Genomic DNA, 20012 nt, shown 5'->3' on the forward strand with positions numbered 1-20012 from the left:
CAGCTCAGTCTCCATGTGGATCTCTATCATGAACTCAGCTGACTGCTCTTTGATCACTTTGCCTCTGATAATGTGGCCTTCCCAGGCCAAGGAGAAAGAGAATCCAGGTAGTCCTGTTGAGACTTAAGAAGCTATGAGCAGTTGGCAATAGTGGAGGACTCCCCCTTTAAATGGACTAGGGGAAGGAGATGGTGGAAGAGGGAGGCAGGGTGGGACTAGGAGGAGTTGAGGGATGGGGCTTCAATTGGGATATATAATGAATAAATTGTAAAGAAAAAATAAAAATAAAAAATTATAAAAAACTTATCTAGAGCAAGAATACAAGAGGAAGAAATAAAATGGATTAAAGTAGGAAGTAAAAATGTTTTCTGCTATTTGCATATTGTATGATCATCTATGTAAGAGACCCTAATAGTCCATCAGCCAACTCTTAGAACTAATGAACTTTCAGCAGTAATTTTACACAAAATCAGTACACAAATATCAGCAGATGACTCAGCAGTAAAATCACTTGTCAATCAAGCATGAGAAACAGAGTAAACCCAGATGCATGTGGACATCCACCTGTATGTCATTGTTCAGGAGATGGAGACAGGGAAACTGCAGATCAAGGCAGCTAGCTAGATCAGTCCATGTTGGTGATATCTGGGTTCAAATGAGACACTTTGACTCAATGAAAGACATGGAGAGTGATGAGGAAGACTCATAGTATCAACCCCAGACCTCCACACATACACACACATGTGCTACACACACACAATGCACATATGAATATACATAGTAAAGCACACAAAAAACCACACATGAGAAAACAGGAGGTGTAATTTAAGTCAATAATGAGCATTCTGAGGAAGAAATTAGGAAAAAATTCTATTCAAAACAGCTTTGCAATGAAACACCATCACTACCACTGAAATATAACATAAGAATTATCTCACCAAAAGGATAAGGGGAAAGACCAATATAGTGCAAAATTTACAACACTGAAGGAAAAAATTGAAAGGGCACTATAAAATAGAAAGGCCTTTCTTTTTATGACAATTAATATTGTACAAATTACTTTACTAACAAAACCACTGTAAAGATTCTGCCCAATTCTTATCAACAAAAAGATGATACTTTTCACAGAAGTAGAAAACATCCCAAAACTCACAGGAAAGATCAGAAGATCCCAAATAGCCAATGTTGTCCTGAGGGAAAAAAAAAAGGCAGTAAGTATCACCATGTCTAATTTGAAATTACACTGCATATTTGCAGTACAGTGTAATCACTACAGTGACAGGATACTAGCAAAAAATGGAGATGTAGTTCTAGAGACTAGAGGCAAGAGACTAGACTCAATGAACATGCACAGATCCCACCAGCATCACTTTTTGAAAACAGATGAGAAAATCATACACTGGATGAAAATTCTGCAATAAATGGTGCTAGAAAAATTACACCCACATGGGTAAGGTTGATCCTAGATTCGTATTTCTCACCCTGAACACAAAGGTCTTCAAAATGGACCAAAGACCTTAATGTTAGACTTAAACTTAGAAACTAGTAGAGGAAAGAAGGGAAATATTTCAAGACATGGCGTTAGGCAATGACTTTCTGAAAAGAACTCATAGGTAAGAAATGAAGTCAGGAACTGATAAGTGGGATTGCCTGAAATTAAAAAGCTTCTACACAGCAAATGCTACCATGAAGACAAAACACAGCCAAGAAATGAGAGAAAACACTGCCGGCTACATACCTGACAGAGGACTGATACACAGAGTACACTGAGTGCACAAACTGAACACTAAAATTAAGAGGCAGCGTAATTAGTAAAAGGGCAAAGGATGGGAACACACTGTTCTCAGAAGACCGTATTTTTCTGGTTGTGTGCACATGGTTTCAGTGCTGACTACTCTGATCAGGACAACCAACAAAGGGACTCATTCCTGGGAGATGCTAAGTCTCTTCCTCCCAAGAGTTAATAGTTGTTTGTAGTTCTTTGTCTAGTGGAGGGACCTTTTGAGATTTACCCTTTCATGTTAACATGTCCAACGATCTTACCATTGTTTCTGTCCTGTTTATGCAGTCTCTCTAGGAGAGACTGTTTAACAACAGACTTCCTGGCAATATGAATCTTACCATCTTTCTACTCCCTCTTTCATAAAATTCCCTTAGACCAAGCAGGTTGTATTTCATATTTGTTTACACACACACACGACATACAAACATACAAAAAAAACCCCAAAACAAGCAAATAATGGAATACAGCTAAATTAGATTATCTGTGACCTAACTTTACCATTCCTGGACATGAACTTCTGTGATTCCAAGGTTGCACATCACAGAGATGTGAGCACTTCAATGTTTTAACCCTCTTCACATTAGCTAAGTTGTGGAAACAACTTAGGTTTCAGCACAGAGAACAAAGGAAAAGTAGTTTATATATGTAAGAGTGTTTCAGCCTTAGTAAATGAAGTCATGTCCTTTTTCGGAAAATGCACAAAACAAGTTCATTATATTAGAGTAATTAACTAAGCTAAGAAAGAGAGTATTAGATGTTTCCTCTCTTATGTAGATTTTAAATGTTATATGCATGATCTCTCTTGTCTCTTTTTTTCCTCTGTCTTCCTTGCTTTCCGTCTCTCTCACACTCCTAAATATAACCAGCTAAGTCTTGTATGTATGTTTTCAGGGATGACCATTTGGTATTGCATAACCAATTGGTGTGTTCTGACCTGGGGAAGACAATTCTCCCACACTCAGCATTCCTTAGTTTCCTGCAGCTGTAGGATTGATCTTTTGTGGGTTGTGTATGGGGTGGGGCATGTCTGTTGTTGTCCTTTTTCAGCTCATGTTTAGGAGTTCATGTTGGTGATCACTTTTATGGGTATAAGTTCTTATGTTGCTAGGAGATACAATTTCACAGCAGATTCCCTGATTGTTCTACAAAAATCCAGAATTTTGATTAAAAGAATAACATAAAGTTCACCTTCACAGGAACAGAAATATTAAGATTATATATCACCCATCTAAAGTTTACCTAGAACTTCACTATAAAATTATTTTCATCTCTTCTCATCAAGTATTGGAACCAAAAACCAAAAACAGAACACATAAACTGTATTTTTACTCTCTATATGAATATCATCTACTCACTTAACTCTGACAAAACAACAGCACAAAGGAAGGAGAGGGAGTCTTTTAGTGTGCTTCCCCACCATATAATTAGGAAATCCTGACAGAAAGTATACATTAAAAAAGTATTTTAAATGTTTCAGCCATGAACTCAACATACTGACTCGTGGCACCTTCAAGAATGATGTCAAAGTTTGAATCTGATGGCTTGGTCATGAGTGTCTGCAGTGCTACTCAGAATATTTAATTACTCTGCAAAGTCCTTTGAGAATTGTGAATATTATTTCTGAAATCATTACTTTTAATACTCATGTACTTACTTAAGACCCATTTTGTAGTGATGCAATCTTCAAACTCCTGTTTCATCAAATACACAGAGAAAATCTCAAATTTAAAGGAATCCTGTTTGCTGGGGTCAGTAAGAACTGATTTCACCTCAGGATCTCAGTACAAGTTCATGCAGAGTTTGCTGATAGTGATCCGATGGCTGTAATCCATGGCCACATCAGCATGTTTACTCAACTTCCTGGGTTAATTTAAGACATCACTGGCATCAGTAGAATGGACCCAGGTAACTTTTGTAGGTATCTGGGTGCAATGCAAAGGCTTCTTTCACATTGGCTGTCTTTGCTGTTGGTATAATGTTCTTTTAAAATGTATATGCCTTACCCTTGTTAATTCAAATGCTGATTTCCCCACCCCCAACTCTCTGGTTTCAATCTGGATATTGCATTGTGATACTCATTCTAAGCATCCTGTCTCAACACTTGTGTAAACAGGAACAAAATAAAAGCAACTAGACACAATGTTGAGCAGGGAGGAGCCAGAACACAGGAAAGAGGGGAGGAGCCAAAAGGCAACAGATAAGTGGGAGGAGAAGGAGAGTGAGAGGAGAGCGAGGAGAGCTGAGCTGGAAGAGAGATCTTGGAGGACGTGGAGCATCAACCAGACCTAAGATTTCACAAAAAGCAAGTATAATGTGGGAAATCAATGTTAGGAAACTGAGGGCTTGTAGGTTTAGGAGGGAGTAAATATTGTCCAGCATTGTGTTCTAGGTTAAATAAAAATCCAGTCTCTGTGTGTTGATTTGGTTATGCAGCTGTTTAAAATTAACAGCAAGCATTACAAGAAGATAAACCAATAGTAAATATTAATAATTGCTTACAACACTTTGCCAACTCATGCTGATATGCAACAATAAATCAAACAAGACGTTAATGTGTCCCTTCTCCAGTTCCAAGTCCACCATTCACTGGCAGCATCTGATGGTGTGAAGCATAGTTTGCCAAACAGAACTTAGATGACCCCAAAGTCCTAAAAGTTCATTTTGCATCTCTGTCAGTTTTGTAAGTGCTACCTTCCCCTCAAGAGGGAATGACTTTGCATTTTTAGATTACAAATATTGTGTGGCATTTTTAGAGCAGTATCAGAAACTGCGTACTCTGGAGCCCAGAGTCTGGCCTACATTGCATATTAGTATATAAAAACATTAAGGAAGGTACTAATAGTTATTAAATAGCTGTCAGTAATTGCGCTTTCGCAAACTTTGATGATAAAAACACAAATAACATAATATAATTTGTTACACGAATTTAAGCCAAAATTCCGTGTTTAGAGGAATGCAAACACCCCTTGTATTTCTCTTGTTTTACTGTATTTTTGATTGCTATAAAAATATATGTGGCTCATGATTATGCTGTGCGGCAAGATCAAACAACATCTGGTGGGGCAGGGGTCTTCTGGCTATACTTGTATACTATCATAGCATAGTAAACAAGGGCAGCATGGATCACACAGCTTTCAAGAGCTGCTTTTTGCAGTCAGGCAGGGTACCTTCATTTAGATATTTCACATGAAGTTTGTACAGTAGTAGGTTTCCGTATGATTTCTTTATATATACTTAATTTTCTTTGATCTTCTCTCCCTAATCCTTTTCTTCTCTATCTTTGTCCTTTCTTCTCTATCTTTCTCCTCCCCCTCTGTTTTCATATTCCCTGTGATCCACAATCTCAGCCTCAATTCAGGATCCCTGCCCTGTCTCTTTGCCCCATTTTAGTTTCCTAGTCTCTACAGACACTATGGATTAAATATGTTTTCTAGTTCATCCACTTTCCTGCAAATTTTATTTTTCTTTACAGTTGAATGAAATTCTGTGCTCTCTCTCTCTCTCCCTATGTATCATCTAGCTATATCATGATTTCTTCATCCATTCTTCTGAGGATGAACATCTAGTCCAGTTGCATTTGCTGGCTGTTGTATGCAGAGCAGCAATGAGCTTGTCTGGAAAACTAGCTGGTAGTAGGACATAGAGTGCTTTGGTTGTATGCTGGAGATTAGCACATCTGGATCATATGGTGATTTTGTTTATTTTTTAATATTAATTACAGTTTATTCATTTTGTATCCCAGCTCTATCCCCCTCCCTCACCCCCTCCTATCCCCACCCTCCCAACCTCATCTCCTCCCATGCCCCTCTCCAAGTCCACTGATAGGGGAGGTCCTCCTCCCTTTCAATGTGACCCTAGCTTATCAGGACTGGCTGCATTGTCCTCCTCTGTGCCCTGGTAAGGTTGTTTCCCCTCAGGGGGAGGTGATCAAAGAGCCAGCCACTGAGTTCACGTCAGAGACATTCCCTGTTCTTCTAACTAGAAAACCCACTTGGAGACTGAGCTGCCATGAGCTACATATGAGTAAGGGTTCTAGGTTATATCCATGAATCGTCCCTGGTTGGAGTATCAGTCTCAGAAAAGACTCCTGTGCCCAGGTTTTTGGTTCTGTTTATTTCCTTATGGAGCTCCTGTCCTTTCTAGGTCTTACCATCTCTCCCTTCTTTCATAAGATTCCCTGCACTCCTACCAAAGTTTGGGTATGAGTATCAGCATCTGCTTTGATACACCGTTGGGTGGAGTCTTTCAGAGTCGCTCTGTGTTAGGCTCCTGTCCTGTTCCCTGTTTTATCCTTCTTCCAATGTCCATACCATTTGTCTTTCTGAGTGAGGATTGATCATCTTACCCAGGGTCCTCCTTCTTGCTTAGCTTCTTTAGGTGTACAGATTTTATTACATTTATCCTATGTTATATATCCACTTATAAGTGAGTATATACCATGTGTGTCTTTCTGCTACTGCAATACCTCACTCAGGATGATCTTTTCTAGATCCCACCATTTGCCTGCAAATGTCATGATTTCCTCCACTGAGGGACATCTGGGTTGTTTCCAGGTTCTGGATATAACAAATAAAGCTGCTACTAACATGTTTGAATAAATGTCCTTATTACTTGAGCCTCTTTTGGATATATGCCTAGGAGTGGTATAGCTGGATTTTGAGAAAGCACTATTCCTAATTGTCTGAGAAAGCTCCAGATTTATTTCCAGAGTGGTTGTGTGTGTAAGTTTACATTCCAACCAGCAATGGTGGAAGGTTCCCCTTTCTCCACATCCTCTCCAGCATGCATTGTCACTTGAGGTTTTTATCTTCACCATTTTGATGGGTGTAAGGTGAAATCTCAGGGTTGTTTTGATTTCTATTTTTGTTTATTGTTTTAAGAAATCCCAGACTGGTTTCCATAGTGGATGCACTAATCTACTATTCCACTTAAAGGGTTCTTTTTCCCCCACTTTCTCACCAATTATTTTTAATTTTATTCCTGATGATAACCATTCTGACTGGAGTGAGATGAAATGCCAAAGTAACTTCAATCTCTTTTTTTCCTGTAGTGGCTAAGCATGCTATTCACTCTTGTTCCTTAGTTGGTTCTGTGGACTCCTTCAGTTTTGTCATTCCTTCCTCCGTTATGTTTGCTTACATTGTGAACATAAACAACACAACTCTCATCAAAAGGGGACAAAACTTTATTCTGGAGCCAAATATTAGTGAACATAGCCCAGGAACACAGGAACACAGATTTGTGGAGTCGGAATTTCATGTCCCAAAACTGTAACAGTTTCATGATAACAGGACTAATCAAATCACTGTTTAAAAAAAAAATGAGTGATTGCAACTGAGAAAATGCCACACAGAAAATACTATGAGACCATTTGTATCTAAGGATTGTAGGCAGAAATAAGAATCAAATTATGATATGAAAGTATTGTTTATGTTCTCACAGGGGAACACACCTCTGTGAAAACAAAACTGACCTGAAAAGAAAAAGATGAATTTTAACTATTGAAAGTGCATTCACCAGTTGAGGGTGGTATAGTTAAATATACAAATTAAGAGGAACAGAAAGAATAATAAATAATTATAAACAAGGGCTGGAGAGATGGCTTAGTGGTTAAGAGCACTTACTACTCTTACAGAGGACTGAGTTTGATTCTCAGCTTCCACGTTAAGCTGCTCACAACTGCTTATAACTGTGGCTTCAGAGGCCCTGATGTCTCTGGCCTCTGTGGGCACCTTCACTCACATGTGAACACTAACCCAAACACATCATTAAAAATAAATAAATCTTAATGCAAAAGGATGAACAAGAGCACAGTAGGGAATATTAATTTTCTGCCTTACTGAATCTCAACTTCAGAGGCTCCCAAAAGACAGCCACATGCCTAAGAATTGGCAGTGAAAAGTCTCAATGCATTGTTAGCACCTTACATTAGGCCCCTTACATTAGGCCCATCCTCACCCTGACTTACAGAAAGAATCCTCTTTTTTCTGATTATTTTCTCACTCACAGTCACCCATTTTATTTAAGTATTTGTGATTCACCGTGTTAGTGTTCATTTTATCATAGCATTATTGTGCAAGCTGCATTTAGTTATGATTGACCTTTCTACCTAGAATTTCTAGTTAGTTATCATCATTGATTGTTTCAGTTCTTTGTCAGTTTCACTGAGTTACACTGATTATTGCAGGGATTCTAGGTATTTTAAGGTCACCAAACTAGACGTTAGCACAGTCTGTCCACAAGAGGTCAGTGTAACCTGTGAAAAGGGGAGAGAAATAGTGCATCACAAACTTAAAAGATGACCAATCAAGTGTAGTCAAGGTTTTTACTGATACATTAATGCTGTTAAAATATAATTATGTGTTACATTTTCTTTGTTTACTTTACTTTTATGTTATCTTTCTTCATGGTGGGGTAAGTATGCACCACATATAAGTATAATCAGTTTAACAAAAATAATCACTGTGTATTTCATCTCTGGGCATTATCATAGTACCATAACTAGTTTTATTGTCCATAATTTACAATTCATCACACATATGAATATATTCAAATGGATACCATTTTTAAAGGAACAATGGGCACTTTAGTCTTCTTGAACTTCTCAAATGAACAAGCTGTTTGTTTCAGTGAATCTAATGTTAAGTAAAAATAACGTTCCTATGTCAGCCCTAAATAAACTATGAGTAAATATTTAATTAGAATTGTACATTTATTGAAAATATTTTCTTTTTATGTTTTACAATTTATTTACTGTGTATCCAAATTGTAGCCCTCTCCCTCATCTCTTCCCAGTCCCACCCTCCCTCCCTCTTTCTCCCTATCCCTCTCCCCTAGTCCTCTGCGGGAGTCCTCCTTCCCTACCATTTGACCCTAGCTTATTGAGAGTCATCATGACTGCATGGGTCCTCTTTCTCTGTGGCCTGGCAAGGCTGCCTCACCAGGGTGAAGTGATCAAAGAGCAGACAACCAAGTTCTTGTCAGAGACAGCTCCTGCACCCCTCACTAGGGAACCCAGGTTGAGACTGAGCTGCCTATCAGCTACATCTGAGCAGCGGGTCTAGGTTTTCTCCATACATGATCCTTGGTTGGTGCATCACTGTCTGTAGGTTCCCCCTAGTACCAGATTTATTGGCTTTATTGGTCTTCTCTTGGAGCTCCTGTCCCCTCTGGGTCCTTTTATCCCCCTTCTTCCATAAGACTTTCTGCACTGTGTCCAAAGTTTGGCTGTGAGTCTCAGCACCTGCTTCAATCCCCTGCTGAGTGGAGAGGACTTTTATAATAGGCTCCCATCTTGTTTACTCTCCTCTACTGCTTCCAGTGTCTATCCTTTTTACCCTTGTGAGTGAAAATTAAGCATCCTCTACTATAAAACAAGGACATCTGCTCAACTATGTTCATAGTAACTTTATTTATAATAGCTAGATCTGGAAACTACCCAGAAGTCCCTCAACCAAAGAATGGATACAGAAATTGTGGTATATTTACACAATGGAATACTATTCAGCTGTTAAAAACAAGGAAATCAGGAAATTTGTAGCCAAATGGATAGAACTAGAAAAAATCATCCTGAGTAAGGTTGCCCAGAAGCAGAAAGACACACATGGTATGTATTCATTTTAAGCAGCTATTAGCCATATGATACAGGATAACCATACTAATAGGTTATTCCATTCTACATTATTAATTAGAATGTGTAATATATGAAAACCTACACTTCAAGTTCAGAGTTTAAAATGACCAACGTTTAGCTATTTGGGATGTAATTAACATTGTGAGAGACTTCACTTGATATTTAGCAAAGCAAAATTTTAAACAGAGAGAAAATTAAAAATTAAAGCAAATAGCATGATTTCAAAATTCTCATTTGTTTGCATCCCAAATGTTGGCACTCAGTACCCCTGTGCTTTGTGCATATTTCCCCTGTTAAGATAGCCATAAAGATTGGGAAAGAATCATCACCAACCTTTTATCTGACAGAGGACTCATATCCAGTATATATAAAGAACTAAAGAAGCTGAAAAGCAGCAAACCAAATAATCCACTTAAAAAGTGGGGAACAGAGCTAAACAGAGAATTCTCTGTAGAGGAATATGGAATGGCAGAGAAGCATTTAAAGAAATGCTCAACCTCATTAGCCATTAGGGAAATGCAAATCAAAACAACCCTGATCTTTCACCTTACACCCATCAGAATGGCCAAGATGAAAAACTCAAGTGACAACACATGCTGGAGTGGTTGTGGAGAAAGGGGAACCCTCCTCCACTGCTAGTGGGAATGTAAACTGGTACAGCCACTGTGGAAATCAATCCGGGGCTTTCTCAGACAACTAGGAATAGCGCTTCTTCAAGATCCAGTCATACCACTTCTAGGCATATATCCAAAAGAGGCTCAAGTACACAAAAAGGACATTTGCTCAACCATGTTTGTAGCAACTTTTTTTGTAATAGCCAGAAGCTGGAAACAGCCCAGATGCCCCTCAACTGAAGAATGGATGCAGAAATTGTGGTACATCTATACAATTAAGTATTACTCAGCAATGAAAAATAAGGAAATCATGAAATTTGCAGCTAATTGGTGGAATCTGGAAAGGATCATCCTGAGTGAGTTGTCCCAGAAGCAAAAAGACACACACGGTATATACTCACTCATATAAACATACATCATAGGATAAACCCACTAAAATTTGTACATCTAAACAAACTAAGCAAAAGAGAGGACCCTAGCTAAAATGTTCAATCCCCATCCTGAAAGGCAAAGAGGATGGATATCAGAAGAAGAAGAAAACAGGAAACAACCTAGAAACCTGCTACAGAGAGCCTCTGAAAGCCAGAAGAAGAAAATAGGAAACAATCTAGGAACCTGCCACAGAGGGCCTCTGAAAGCTCTACCATGCAGACTGTCAAAGCAGATGCTGAGCCTGATGGCCAACTGTCAGGCAGAGTGAAAGGAATTTTATGTAAGAAGTGGGAAATAAAAGAGCTGGAGAGGACAGGGTCTCCACAAGGAGAGCAACAGAACAAGAAAATTTGAACACAGGGAACTTCCCAGAGACTCATACTCCAACCAAGGACTATTCATGGAGATAACCCTGACAATGCAGCCACTTCTGATGAGAACTGATAGACTAAGATCAGAAAGAAGGAGAGGAGGACCTCCCCTATCAGTGGACTTGGGGAGGGGCATGCATGCAGAAAGGTGGAGGGGAGGGTGGGACCAGGAGTGGAGGAGGGAGGAGCTTATGGGGGGAATTCAAAATGAATAAAGTGTGATTAATAAAAGTTAAATAAAAAATTAAAAAAAGATAGCCATAAATGAGAGGCCTGGTGTTCTTTTGGAAATAAAATGCTTGAGCAAGAGACCATCGAGAAATTCCCACAAAGGTAAGCTTAGAACTGGACCTTAGCCTGCAGTTACAGTTGTGGTCATTCACCTGACATCACATGTGCATGAGAACTGACATGATAATAACTTGGAATCTCTTTCTACAGTGGTTAGATAAATATTGGACATAGAGTCAAAATTCTTAGGCACACTAGTTTTCATTAAATACCATCATTTCATATTTATATCTGGCAAACTGGAAATAGAAAAGGTAGTTACTTGGTGCTATAATTATGGTAGATACCTACTCTTATTAGTTCAAAGTATAAGAAAATATTTTATCACTTGAAGTAGCAAATCTCTAATAATACATTTGATCACAACCCTAAGGGTGTGCTCTATTTAAGTTTCATTTGTTAATGTACTTATATATAAATAGCATGTATATACTATACCTATCTTCTCTTGAAGTTTTATATTAATATCTTTTAGGTACATAAAGGATATTTTTCTTTTTTAGTTTTTTTTAAATTTTTTTTATTAATTATAGTTTATTCAGTTTGCATCCCACCTGTAACCCCTTCCCACATTCCCTCCCAAAGCTACCCTTCCTTCCTCATCTCCTCTCATGCCCCTCCCTAAGCCCACTGATAGGGGAGGTCTTCCTCCCCTTCTTCTGACCATAGAATATGAGGTCTCATCAGGTTTGGCTGCACTGTCTTCCTCTGTGGGAAGGTCAGCCACTGAGTTCCTGTCAGAGATAGTCCCTGTTCCCCTGGGCTTTATCTAGGCAGGGGTTGTAGGTTATCTCCATGTATGGTCCTACCTTATCAATAGACTTAGGGAGCAGCATGGGACAAGATGCAAGAGGAGGGTGGGATTTCGAGGGATAAAGGAGGGGGCTACAGGTGGGATACAAAGTAAATAAACTGTAATTTATTAAAAAATAAATTAATTAAAAAATAAAATAAATTTTGGGGCTAATAAGATGCAATTTAAAAAACCTGATATATTGTAATGAGTAGAGCTATGGTATGCTAGAACAGAAGGAGAAATTGAGACAACAACATTGGATCACTTAAAATATAGTTATGCTCAACAAGCATAAATTAAAGAGAATTTTAAGGTAAAATTCAAGAACAAAAAGACACTCATGATACATATTAAGAAGTTTCACTTCTATTTGGTTTACTGGCAACTTCTGGAAAAGTTAGTAAAGACCTTTTTACAGGTCAAACATAGGTCAAGACAGCAGAAAATATAATTCTGTCCCATGCTGATCAAATACATCCTTTTATTTACTCTTTCGCAAATATTTCATATTTAATTATATTTAACATTTACATATAAAATGGGATGTTCATGTTTTTAGAATTTATTCAGTCTTTGCTTTATATCCATTTTCTCTCCTTTTTAACATTTTTGTCTTCAATTACCAATTCATTCATCTCTGGGTATCTGCATCATGTTTATTCTAACACCCCGTTTTTAGTTTTTGCTCTACTTGTTAATACAAAACTGGCATGTAAACTCTTCTATTTCACATGGATAATTTCCCCATGTAGTTTCATGAATGAATCTTCAACAAGAAGTGATGACTCCAATTTCTTGTCAGCATCTACATTTGACAACATCTCTTTAGATTCAGTTTTTCACCCCTTGTATATTGTATGTCAATCTCTAGGTCTGTTACAATTTTTTCCAATGCTTAGGAAGAAAGCTGTGTTTTAAAATATAAACTGGATCTTATTTGTATTCCAATCAAATGTCATGTTTTACAGCTCTTAACAAGCATGTGTTCATGGAATTCCATTATATAAAAATTATATATATATATGTGTGTGTGTGTGTGTCCTTTTTATTTACATATTTTGCCTGATGTTTATTTGCTGTTGTTCTGGATTTGTATCCTGAGAATTGAGAAATGGTTGAGTAAATATTTTATCACTTTTTTCTTTTAAAGAAATTTTTTTTGTTTTTGTTTGTTTGTCTATCTGTTTGTTTGTTTTTGTAGAAAAGGGTTTCTCTGGGTAGCCTTGGTTGTTCTGGACTTGCTTTGTAGACCAGCCTGGCCTTGAACTCACAGAGATCTGTCTGCCTCTGCTGCCCTAATGCTGGGATTACAGATGTGCACCATCTGTACTTTCTATACATTACAGTGTCAGAAATTCAAAAATGAATATATTTTGGAATAGGTGTTTTATTTTATTTTTTCAATTTTTATTTTACTTTATGTCATTTGAATCTAATTTATTTTGTGGAATCTTGTTAAATTTTTTGGACATCTTTAACCATAACTTAGGTCTATTTTATAAACTATATCATGAGTACTTGAAAACAAGATTTACATATTCAATATTAGTTTTAGGAAAGAATACCTGAAATCAACATGGACACCAACTCAGTACCATGTTTTTTTTCCTTGAAAGACAGGAGGAGACTTTTGGTTCTTCCAGCTAAAATATTTCTTTCTTAAGTATATATGGAATTAGAAATATAGTCACTTCACTCTGCCACTCTGCTACCAATATTATTAAGATATTTTCAAAGACTTGTTTATTTCCCTAACTAATGTTCTCTTCTTTGTAGCATTACACAAATATTCATATGATTTATGCTTTCTTATTTTCAAATATTTAAAGCATATATAATGACCGAATTGTAAACTTCGATGGCATATAATCTTCAATATGACAAGAAATACAAATGCCTATTCTCTTCTAAAGATAAACTTATGCATTCATTTCTTTTAAAATGGTATACAATGTGGCTCAGGATACTGGAAAATACATTGACAGATTCAGTTGTTTTTAAAACAATCACTACCGCAGAAATATTTTCTATGTTACCATCTTTATTAAGAAGTCTTTATCTTTCTTTGTATTATTTTTATTTCTTACTTTTTAATTTCTAGTACTTTCTATCATTTCTGTTATTTTTATTCTCTTTAAAATTATTTTTATCTTTGTTAATTATAGTTTATTTACTTTGTATCCCTCCCTACTCCCCTCCCAATCACATCCTCCCTCCCTTTTCCCCATCTGTGCCCCTCCCCCAGTCCAGTGATAGGGGAGGTCTTCCTTTCCTTTCTTCTGATCCTGGTCTATTAGGTCTCATCAGGAGTGGCTGCATTGTCTTCCTTTGTGGTCTGGTAAGTTTGCTCCCCACTTAGGGGGAGGTGATCAAAGAGCAGGCCAATCACTTCATATCAGAGACAGTCCCTGTTCCCATTACTATGGAGCCCACTTGGACACTGAACTGCCATGGGATACCTCTGTGCAAGAGTTCCAGGCCATCTCCATGAGTGGTCCTTGCCTGGAATTATCAGTCTCAGAAAAGACCCCTGTGCCCAGGCCTTCTGGATCTGCTGCTCTACTTGTGGAGCTCTAATTTCCTTTTTCTTTTTCTTTTTTATTTTTGCTATCTAGTCTAACTATCATGGTTAATTTTTGTCAGCTTGACACAGCTAGGGTCCTGTTGGAAGAAGGGACTTCAGTTAAGGAACTGAGCAAAGTCTCCATCAAATTGGTCTCTAGGCAAGGCTATGCTGGTGTTCTCTAGATTAATGACTGGTGTGAGGGTGTCCAGCCCACCCTGTGAGATGGCAAACCTGAGCAGTTGATCCTGTGTTGTAGAAGACAGCAAGCCGAGTACTCAATAAGCAGCACTGCTCCATGGTTTCTGCTTCAGTTCCTGCCTTAGGTCCCACACTGAGATCCTGCCCTGACTTTGCTTTATGGTGAAGCTTGATCAGGATGTGTAAATCAAACAAATCTTTTCCTCCCCAGCTTGCTTTGGGTCTGTGTTTTATCACAGCCAAAGAAACAGAATACTAACGAATTTGCATTTTTGTTTGTTTGTGCATCTTTAAAAAAAGCTTTTCAGTTCACTCATCTGTGTTCTTTTTAGTGTGTATTTCATTCTCTTTTGTCATGGTGATATTCTTTCTTATGTTTAGTTTTGGATTTCAATATTTTTGCTTACTCAGGGACCCGAGTCAAACAATTTTAGTTTATTTCAATATTTTCTAGTTTTATGTAGGCATGTGGTCTTTTATCTTTAGCGGCCATATCTCTTAAGATTTAGTAGGGCATGTTCTCATTCTTTACTGATTTCAAGAAACTGTTTTATTTCCTTTTTGGCTTCTTCCTTGACTCAATGGACATACAAAATAATGTTTAGAAATTTTGTGTATTTGTACAACTTAAAATGTTTCTATTGTTAAATTGTGGTTTTATTATGCTGTGGTCAAAAATTATGTTTTTAATTTTTGTGATCTTACTGAGAATTATTTTGCAGCCCTACTCGTGGTAAATTTTAGGAGTGTGCCCTATAGTGCACCTGTTGAATGAAATTTTCTGTATATATCTGTTTAGCCAGTTGAATTAGTACTAAACTCCAATGCTGAATTTTTGCCTCAGTGATTTTCTCATGGATTGAAGTGAGATTTTCAGAACTCCAGCTCTCACTGGGTTGAGTCTGTTTTGAAAATTTTATTTATTTTTAAAATTTAATCACTTTACAGGCTGATCCCAGCCCCCTTCCTCCTCTCATCCCAGTCCCATCCTCATGCTTCCTCCTCATGCTCCCCTCTGTCCTTCTCAGAGAAGGGGAGGCCCTCAAGGGTACCAACGCACCCTGGTACTTTAAGTTCTACCACGAGTAAGGACAGACCCTTCCACTGAGGCCAGACAAGGCAACTCAGCTAGGGGAAACTGATGCAAAGACAGGCACAGAGTCAGAGACAGCCCTTCTTCCATTGTTAGGGACCCACGTGTTGACCATGCAGCACACCTGCTATGTACTTGTATAGGGGGCCTGGGTCCAGCCCATGCATGCGCTTTGGTTGATGGTTCAGTATCTGTGAGCCAACATAGGCCCAGATTAGTTTACTCTGTAGCTCATCTTGTGGTGTTCTTGACCCCGCTGGCTCCCTCAGTCATTCCTCCCTCTCTTCCCCCTAACTCTCCAATTGTTTTGTTGTGGGTCTATGCATCTTTTTCCATCAGCTGCTAGATGAAGCCTCTCAGAAGACAGTTATGCTAGGCTCCTGTCTGCAAGCACAGCAGAGTGTCATTAATAATGTTGGAGGCTTGTTCTGTCCCACAAGGTGGTTCTCAAGTTGGGCCAGTCATTGTTTTGCCATTCCCTCAATCTCTGTTCCATCTTTATGGCTTCACTTCTTGTAGGTGAGACACATTTTGGGGTGAAAGTTTTATGAGTGGTTTGGTGTCCCCCTCCCTCCTCTGGAAGCCCAATCTGGCTACACAGAGTGGTGACTTCAAGTTCTATAGCCCTTAGGAGCCTCAGGTAAGATCAACCCCACAGACTCCAGGGAGCTTCCTAAGTCTCAGATAGTCCCCAACCCAACAGTTTTCATTTTCTCACCAGATCCTGCCACTCCCACACTCACACCCTCCTCCTCTCTCCACACCCCATCCCCTCCCCTATTATCAGCCCTACCCCATCTCCCACCCAGGTCCCTCCCTGCATATACTTTGGATGTCTATTTTATTTCCCCATCTGAGTGAGATTCAAATGTCCTCCCTTGGGCCCTCCTTGGCTTCTCTGGGTCTGTGGATTGTAGCATAGTTACCCTATACTTTATGACTAATACCCAATTACAAGTGAGTACATACCATGTGCTTTTTTCTGGGTCTGGCTTATGTCATTCAGGATCATCTTTTCAAGTTTCATCCACCTGCATACAAATTGTAAGATGGTTTTATTTTAAATAGTGAGTAGTATTCCATTGTGTAAAGGTACCACATTTTCTTCATCAGTTCTTCAGTTGAGGGACATCTAAGTTGTCTCCAGTATTTTTTTTAATTTTAAATTTATAATTTTTTTATTAATTATAGTTTATTCACTTTATATCCCAACTGTAGCCTCCTCCTTTTTCTCCTCCCAATCCCACACTCCCTCCCTCTTCTACAACATAGCCCTTCCCTAAGTCCACTGATATGGGATGTCCTCCTCCCCTACCACCTGATCCTGTTCTATCAGGTCTCAGCAGGACTGGCTTCACTGTCTTCCTCTGTGGCCTGGTAAGGCTACACCCCCCTCAGCGGAGGTGATCAAAGAGCAGTCCATTGAGTTCAGATCAAAGACAGTCCCTATTCCCAATATTAGAGAACCCACTTGGAGACTGACCTGCCATGGTCTACATCTGTTCAGGGTTCTAGGTTATCTCCATGAATTGTGCTTGGTTGGAGTATCAGTCTCAGAAAAGTTCCCTATGCCCACATTTCTTTTTTCTCCTTGTAGAGCTCATGTCCCCTCCAGGTCTTTCTATCTCCCCCTTCTTTCATAAGATTCCCTTGCATTCTACCCAAAGTTTGGCTATGAGTCTCAGCATCTGCTTTGATACCTTGCTGGATAGAGTCTTTCAGAGGCCCTCTGTGGTAGGCTCCTGTCCCGTTCCCTGTTTTCTCCTTCTTCCAATGTCCATGCCATTTTTGCCTTTCTGAATGAGGATTGGTCATCTTACACGGGTCCTCTTTCTTGCTTAGCTTCTTTAAGTATACAGACTTTAGTGTGATTATCCTATGTTATATCTCTAATATCCACTTATAAGTGAGTTTATACCACGTGTGTCTTTCTGCTTCTGGGATACCTCACTCAGGATGATCTTTTCCTATCATTTGCCTGCAAATTTCATGATTTCCTTATTTTTAATTGCTGAGTAGTAGTCCATTGTGTAAATGTACCACAATGTCTATATCCATTCCTCAGCTGAGGGACATCTGGGTTGTGGCTAGCTCTGGATGTTACAAATAAAGCTGCTACGAACATACAGTTTCTATTATGAATAAAGCACATCGAATGTTTGCTGAAAATGATTAGAAATGTCTTATTGGATATGATTTGAAATATATTATTGCAACTAATATTTCCTTTTGTCAAACTGATGTTTTTAAAAATATTTAGTGACTTTAGAGGTCACAATATATACTCTATGACTTAATTCTATTCTTGTACTTATAGGTATGTCTAATACAGTACACTTGCAGTTAGCTTATGTAAAATATTTATTTTTCCAATTTTCAATGCAAGTGTTTCTTTACCTATGAAGTAATTTTCTTATAAGGTAAGAATCTCATGTTTAGATGTTTGGTTGATTTAGGCAGTGTATATAATTAAGGAATTTCACCTGTTAACACCCAAGCTCATTATTTATAATTAAAGCTATCCCACTGTAATTCATTCACTTTCTTTTTTCTTTTATACATCTATTGTTCCCTTTTTTCTCATACTTTTTTTGTAAGTTGGTGGTTTCTTCATTGTTACTTTGACTGGTAAAGGCAACACTGAAATAAATATTTGAATATATCTGTGAGTAAGTTTTCAGAAAGGATTGCCCTCTCCATTCTCTATGGTGTGTGTGTGTGTGTGTGTGTGTGTTGTGTGTGTGTGTGTTGTGTGTGTGTGTGTGTGTGTGTGTGTGTGTGGTGTCTCTGCCACATAATATTGTCACAAAAATCGTACTGACCTTGCTTGTCATGTTGGAAACTAGTCCTTCAAATCATGGGATAAAATACATCTGTAATATCAAAATTTGGTTTTGGCAAAGGACTTGGTCAGTGTGGTGAGAAGTTAATTAAGGGAGGTTGCTTTTAAAACCAAAGAATTTCTATAAGGGATGCATCCTACAGTTGTTTGAAAGTTTGTAGTTCAGTAAAATATGAGGTCAAACAAGAAGGCCCAGGTAGATCACATGTCAATATCCAAGGGCTTCTTAGGCAAACAGAAACATTGGGGAATTTCAGAAATGGTAGGCATTGTGTTTCCTGAAGAGGAGGGAATACAGATTTACCTACTCATCTACTCAGGGGATTTGTGCACTAAGATTCTGAGAATAAACTACCCAGCTACACCTTGAGCCTAGGAAAGGCTCGTGGATAGATAAGTTGGACAAAATATGAAGTAGAAGTTTCTTATTTCTTTGGAAACCCAGTTGTGTCCTGTAAATACAGATTTTGTTTTGGTTCCAAGTGTGGGATGTGAGAATGTCTTTCCCCTGTGGAAAACTGCCCCTGTGAAAAGGCATTCAATGTTTGTCAGCTGGAAACTATTTGAATCAAGGGAGTTTTCCCACTTTGGTGTACTGATGTAGTTTAGGTAGAGTCTTACTGTTTGGCTGAGTGGTACTACCTCTGCTGCTGCTGCTTGTTGTTTGCTGCTGCTTGTTGTTTGCTGCTGCTGTGGTTTGCTGCTTTGCTGTTTGTCTGGACTACTGATATCCTGACTACTGAGATTGGTATATCCCCAAAGAACCCAAGGATTCTAGTCAGGCAGAAGTAGGTAAAAGAGGTAAAGATACCCTTTTCCTATTAATCTCCCACCTAAGGTCAGGGTGTGGGAAGGGAGGTAGAGGTGTTCAAGAGCATCAAGTAAATTAGGTGTTTGAAAAATCTAAGTCTATAGAATTGGTTGCAAAGCTTAGCAACAAATGCTACTCAGGCCTGTCTATTTGGCTGTTTCCCTAGCAGCACTGATTGGCAGAAACTCTTATCTGTCTCATTCCCAAGGTTTCTATCAGTAAGACACACTGTCAAGCATATTTAGAAATTGTATGTAAGTAAATACATTAATCAACATTCTCTTTTTCATGACTCTTTCATATCTTTATTTTTTAAAATCATATTTATTTTTTTTAATTTTAATTTTTATTAATTACAATTTATTCACGTTGTATCTCCCCTGTAGCTCCTTCCCTCTTCCCCTCCCGACCCCACCTCTCCTTCTTCTTCACCATGCCCCTACCCCAGTCCACCTATAGGGGAGGTCTTCTTCCCCTTCCTTCAGACCTTAGTCTATCAGGTCTCATCAGAAGTGGCTGCATTATCTTCCTTTGTATCCTGGTAAGGCTGCTCCCCACTCAGGGGGAGGTGATCAAAGAGCA

General features: G+C 38.5%; 1 protein-coding gene across 2 annotated transcripts in view; it reads left to right on the forward strand.

Annotated features, from left to right (window-relative positions):
* The first annotated feature begins 3946 nt into the window (after nt 1–3946).
* LOC110543424 (UDP-glucuronosyltransferase 2B17-like) overlaps nt 3947–20012 on the forward strand; it is a 29317-nt gene continuing 13251 nt past the window's right edge. Inside the window, exon 1 of one of the 2 annotated variants that reach the window (XM_060380868.1) lies at nt 3947–4085. The gene's annotated coding sequence lies outside the window, so the exon portion shown is untranslated. Of the gene's footprint in view, nt 4090–20012 lie in introns of both variants that reach the window. The other variant, XM_060380869.1, reaches the window with a different exon arrangement.

Source organism: Meriones unguiculatus, chromosome 3 (assembly GCF_030254825.1).
Source record: "Meriones unguiculatus strain TT.TT164.6M chromosome 3, Bangor_MerUng_6.1, whole genome shotgun sequence".
In the NCBI taxonomy this organism is placed as follows: domain Eukaryota; kingdom Metazoa; phylum Chordata; class Mammalia; order Rodentia; family Muridae; genus Meriones; species Meriones unguiculatus.